We start from the raw sequence: 6,053 nt of genomic DNA on the forward strand, positions 1-6,053 counted from the left end.
CTGCAGTCCCTGGACATCTCTTGTCTTTATAATCACAGCTCCTCTTCCCAGGCACCCAAGTTTAGCACTACTTGCTTCCAGGCCAGCCTCAGCACAGCTGTCAAAGTTGTGCTCTTAAGCTGTCAGCCTGAGCCTGGCCTCAGCTTTGGCTCCTGGGGCTTCCTGTAGGGCTGCAGGCCCAGATTCCATCCCTCTGCCCTCTGGGAGGCAGCTGGTACCATGGAAGGAACAGGAGTTTGGTGCCAGGTAGTCCAGGGTTCTAATCCAGCCGTGCCCCTTCATTTCTGCATGACCTTGGGTGAGTTTCATCACCTCCCTGCACTCCTATTTCATCACCTCTGAGATGGGGGTAATGATCAGTGCTTTGCAGGCTCCTGTGAGGATGAAATGCAATAAAGTGTGTACAGCATCTGGTACACAGTAGGTGCTCAATAAATGTTAGATTCCTTTGCTCCAGACCTATGTCCCCTGCTATTTATGTCCCTTCCTCACAGGCCCAGAAGTCCTAACCTTCCCTTCCAAGATGGTCCCTCAACCTGTGTAAGATGTCTCCGAGCCAGGCTTGGGCTGGTGTAGAAGCCACATCCTTTGTGTTTCCTGGGGCAGAGGGGACCGGCATACAGGCACTGGCTCACAGGCAGAATAACATTACCATATGCAACTCAGCCATTGTTCAGTGGCCCATCAGAGACTGATTGAGCACTTACTACGTGCCAGGAACTGTTCTTGGTAATGGGGCAACAGTGGTAAACAAAACAAGATCCCTGTTTGATGTATATCATTGAGAACTTACCTATTCAATGTTCAGCCCTGGGGCTAAGCACCATCCGTGATGCTACTAGGCCCACTTCCTGAGTACTCACACTGTTTCCCATTCATGGTTTCATTTATTCCTCACAGATTCCATCTGAAGTATTAATATCATCTCTAATTTATAGGTGAGGAAACAGACGTGGAGAGTTAAGTAACACAAAGAGGGGCTGGGGGCTGACTACAGACAGTCTGATCCCAGAGCCTGAGCTTCACTGCACTGCCATAGAGTCTCCCTCTTACCCTCAAAGTTTCTATTGTTCCCATTTTACAGATGAGGGAACTGAGACTCAGAGGGAATGAAGGCTGTCCAAGGCCACACAACATATAAATGTAGGTGCTGGGATATTTGGAGCCAAGGTTTGGCCTGACTCCAGACCCCACGTCACCCCTACCAAGAGCTGACTCATTCTACAACCATTTTCTTCCCAGCAGAGAAACAAATCAGACTCAGGTCTGGCCTTGAGAGGCTCAATCTATTGAGGAAGCCAGTGGGTAACTGGCAGCCTCGCACTGTGGTATATGTTATGACAGTGACACATATAGTATACTAGGGGAACTCACACTAGGGAGATAGTAACTACTGGGAAGGAGTCCTGGAAGGCTTCCTGGAGGAGGTGATGCTTAAGGTAGACGTGAAAAGGTGAAGAGCCTAGAAGAATCATATGGAGTTGTGGAGAGGGGGGTTGCCTGACAACACATACATGACATGGCCTCCTCCTAGGTATGGGACTATTGAGGCCAATTTTTCTGTTTAATCCCAAATCCATTCTCTGCCCTTCTCCTCCACTTCCTATGGCAAACCATGTTTCCTGGGCTCCCTTGCCAACTAACTTCTGGCTCCGTCCAGCCAGTGGGAAGCTTTGGTGAGAGATCAGAGAGTAAGAAGAAGGGAAAAGCTGAGGTATTTCTCCCCACCTCTCTCAGTCTTGGGGAGGGCAGGGGGAGGGAGCTGTGGTTTCAGTAGCTACAGTGTCTCCTCTGGGTGGCCCCAGTTCCTGGTCTAGGTAGTACCATCTCCCCTCTTTATAGTGCTAGCCCTCCAGGAGGACATGCCTTTCCTGAGTTGCTAATCTCAGGTTTGCTTGCCTCAATTTCCCTTAGTCACTCTTTCAGCTCTTCCAACAACTTTGTTTCTAATTCTCTAAATTAGATTTCCTCTTTAGAATCATCTGGCCTTCCTCTTGTTTTCCTGGCCAGACCGCTGATACTGTCTCTGTTTCCTTGTCTATAAAATGGAGGTTTAGGACTTCCCTGGTGGTCCAGGGGCTAAGATTCCGTGCTCCCCATGCAGGGGGCCTGGGTTTGATCCCTGGTCTGGGAACTAGATCCCATACACCGCAACTAAGAGCCCACATGCTGCAACTAAGACCTGGCACAGCCAAAAAACTAAATAAATAAGTATTTTTTTTAAAAAAGGAGATTCATCCAGTCATTCAACAAATAGGTATCTAGTAGGTTCCTTGTGACTGCAAAACTGTGCTAAGTGTTGGGAATATCACAGGAAAGAAAACAGATTAAAAGACATGAAAATCCAGGCTTTGCCTACCCCTCACGTCTCTGTAATGATCAGATGAGATGTTTGCATAAATGTCACCTGGGTCTCAGGAATTGCCAGCATTAGGCAAACACTATTTGGACTAGAGCCTGTTTTCTGAATCTAAGTGTTCTGGTCCTAGGGCCTTTACCCACTTCCCCTTTCTCCCTCCAATCCTGACAGAGAAAGATTTAGGACGAATAAAACAAAGACTTAATTTACACCATGGGGAGTCAACTTAAGGCACTCATTATCCCGAGTGGTGGTACAGTGTTAAGCTATAAATAGGTCTTTTAAGATCAGGTTTAGCTAAACCCATAGATGGCAGTGACATGGAAAGAGAAGGTAGAGACGCGCCCCAGAGCACCCACCTGCTGACTGCCTGCTCCGAGCCCTGCTGCCCTCCTGGGGCACCTAGCACAGTGGAGGGAGCACTGGACTGGGCCGGGAGTCAGGAAACGAGGGTTTCAATCCCAGCTCTACCGACCGTCAAGCGCATGACCTTGGACTAGTCATTTCACTGCTCCTGAGCCTCCGTTTCCTCATCTGTAACCTGGGACTATTGAGAGTACCCAGGATCTCTGGTTGTTGGGATGAATACAGTTTAAAAATGCATATGAAGCACCTGGTACTTGGTAAGTGCTCAGTAAACATTTGCTAGTATGATTATTATTTGCTGCAGGAGATCTGGCCTAGAATCCCAGCCCTTTCCGTTAGAACCAGAAAACTTGCTGTGTGCTTTTGAGCAAGTCATTTTCTCTCTCTGGGCTTCAGTTTCTTCATCTGTAAAACGGGAAAAAATAGTAACCAAACTGCCTGGCTCAGGAAAAGAGAGTTAAAGGATAAACTAAGAACCAGGTAGGGAATTCCCTGGTGGTCCAGTGGTTAGGACTCCATGCTTCCACTGCAGGGGGCATGGGTTCAATCCCTGGTCGGGGATCTAAGATCTTGCAGGCTATGTGGTGAGGCCAAAAAAACCCCAAAAAACAAACAAACGAAAAACCACAAAAAACCCCAAATATATGTATATATATATATAAACCAGGTAGTACTATTATTATAACTACGCAAGAAACAGTACAGAAATAGTACAGCAATCAAAAAGTGCGGAGGGGGCTTCCCTGGTGGCACAGTGGTTGAGAGTCCGCCTGCCGATGCAGGGGACACGGGTTCGTGCCCCGGTCCGGGAAGATCCCACATGCCGCGGAGCAGCTGGGCCTGTGAGCCATGGCCTCTGAGCCTGCGCATCCGGAGCCTGTGCTCTGCAACGGGAGAGGCCACAACAGCGAGGGGCCCGCGTACCGCAAAAAAAAAAAAAAAGGGCGGAGGTTATGGGAGTTCCCTGGTGGTCCAGTAGATAGGACTCAGCACTTTCACTCCTGGGCCCCAGGTTGGATCCCCTGACTGGGGAACTGAGATCCCAAAAGCTGCTCGGTGCTGCAAAAAAAAAAAAAAAGTGCAGAGGTTAGAGCCAGATTGCCTGATTTTCAATCCCAGCTCCACCCTTACTTAGATCCGGTTACTATCCTATGCCTGCTTCCTCATATTTAAAATGGAAATAACAATGGCAACTACCTCATAGAGTAGCTGTGAGGATAAAATAATGTAGGTAGAGTGCTTGGTACAGTCACAGGCACAGAATATCTTTTTTTTGAATTTTTGAATTTTACTTATTTTTTATACAGCAGGTTTTATTAGTTATCCATTTTATACATATTAGTGTATACATGTCAATCCCCATCTCCCAATTCATCCCACCACCACCCTCCCCGCCACTTTCCCCCCTTGGTGTCCATAGGTTTGTTCTCTACATCTGTGTCTCTATTTCTGGCACAGAATATCTTAAGTATTATGATTCCTAGGCATACTTCACATGGTACCTAAATTGCTTGAGGCTTTAGAATCAGAGAGACCTGCCTCCATATGCCAGCTCTATTCTTTAGGCTGTGTGACCTTGGACAAGTCACTTCCCCTCTCTGAGTTTCAGCTTCCTCCTCTCTACATTGGAACCCCTGATACTGTAACAACCCCTGATTCCTTAAGCAACCCCTTTGCTTTCCCTGATGCAGCAAAGCACATGTGCAGTGCCTGGCATGTGGTACATGTGGTAGGTGCTCATGGAAAATGCCTTCCCTCTTCTTTTCCTCTTGGCTCCTCTCCTCAGCATTTTTCTCAATGCTCTACTTGAATGTCCTTCTGACCCAGAGCCCCTTCACTGCTTCTAGAAATCTCCCCATCAAAGCTGAGGCCAGAACTACACACGGCATGTTCTGGTGGGAAGAACCCTTGATTGGCAGTCAGAAAACCAGGTTGGCTTCCTTCTCTTTGTAATGGAAGAATTCTGATATATTGTTTCAAGGAGTCATGACCTCGGGCCATGAGCTTTCCCTCTCTGGTCTTGAGCTCCATGACGAGGCTATTACCTTCTGTATCACGATATTTTGCAATCCTGTGATTTGGTGGCAAAGGCCAAGGTTCAGATTAAGCCTTATTTGGGCTGGGGATGGGATTGGGTGGTGTGCAGCTACTCCTGAGTACCCTGACATCCTTGAGGGAGGTGACTTGTTTGGAGGCAGGCTACATCCTACTCCCATGGAATGGGGGGGTTGGAGGTGGCTCTGTAGGGCTGAGGAATCAAGTTTACGCTGGAAAACTGCCTGGTGGGTACAAAACCAACCTGCTGTCATGCCCTTGTTTACCCAGCTTTCCAGGGCTGCTCGGCGGCCTGGTCCTGCTGAATGGGGGTGAGGGGGAACGAAGGGGCATAGCCAATCCAGAGACCTCATGCTCTATTCCCCCTAAAAACCTGCTCCTAGGAAAGGAGCAGGGAAACCCCCTCATACTCAGGTACAACAAATCATAACAGCTCAAAGCACCCTATCTTTTAAAATAAGTTTTCTTTGCAGGATTTTTTTTTGATTCTCCCCGCCCTCCCCACCCCACCCCGCCCCCCGCCAAATTTGTATTTTTCAATCGACGAAAACAACTTATGCAACACAGAGACTTCAGGACAAACCGGGGCGCCAGGTTCCTGCGCAAAATGCTAAAAAGGCTTAGGCTGAGGGTGTTGCCAAAAGTGGCATTTCGGGCATCAGAAGGACGGTCATACCTTTCTGAAAGACTGCAGACCTTTAAATACATCTGCACTGGGCAGAGGAAGGCTATGGAGAATGCCTTGACTTCCCAGCTCTATTTTGTAACAAATACGTGTACAGAGCTCAGTAAGGGCCCTGCACTGACTCTTCTCCATTTCCCTAACTCCAGCCATCGGGGCTTGCATTCCAAGTCCTTTTACTTGATGTGACGTTGGACCAGCCACTTCCCATCTCGGGGTCTCAGTTTCCCCATCAGTAAAACAAGGACTATATGCTCCCCTCTTCCCAGGACACGTCAAACCTAATCGGGAAGGATTTGATTGGGTTCGATGAGAGCGTAAAATAATCGGTTGAAAGCCAGGCGAAAAGACCGATAACATTTACTCCTCTCCCAACAAGCCAAAACATCCCAGTTTCACGCTTTTCTGAGCTGTTCCGGGAAGGGCGTGGTCAGGCCACTGGGAGCCACGCCCCCGGACGTGGGGCCAGCCTTAGCCGCGCCCAACCCTGCGGCCCAGGGAAGGGACCCAGCAGTGACGTCACGTAGCCACTCCTATGTATTCCTCCGCCGGAGAGAAAGTAGCTCCCAACCCATAGAGGACTCCGTCACC

The sequence above is a fragment of the Monodon monoceros genome, unplaced genomic scaffold (assembly GCF_005190385.1).
Source record: "Monodon monoceros isolate NGI ecotype Baffin Bay Population unplaced genomic scaffold, NGI_Narwhal_1 Super_Scaffold_13, whole genome shotgun sequence".
Taxonomy (NCBI): Eukaryota; Metazoa; Chordata; class Mammalia; order Artiodactyla; family Monodontidae; genus Monodon; species Monodon monoceros.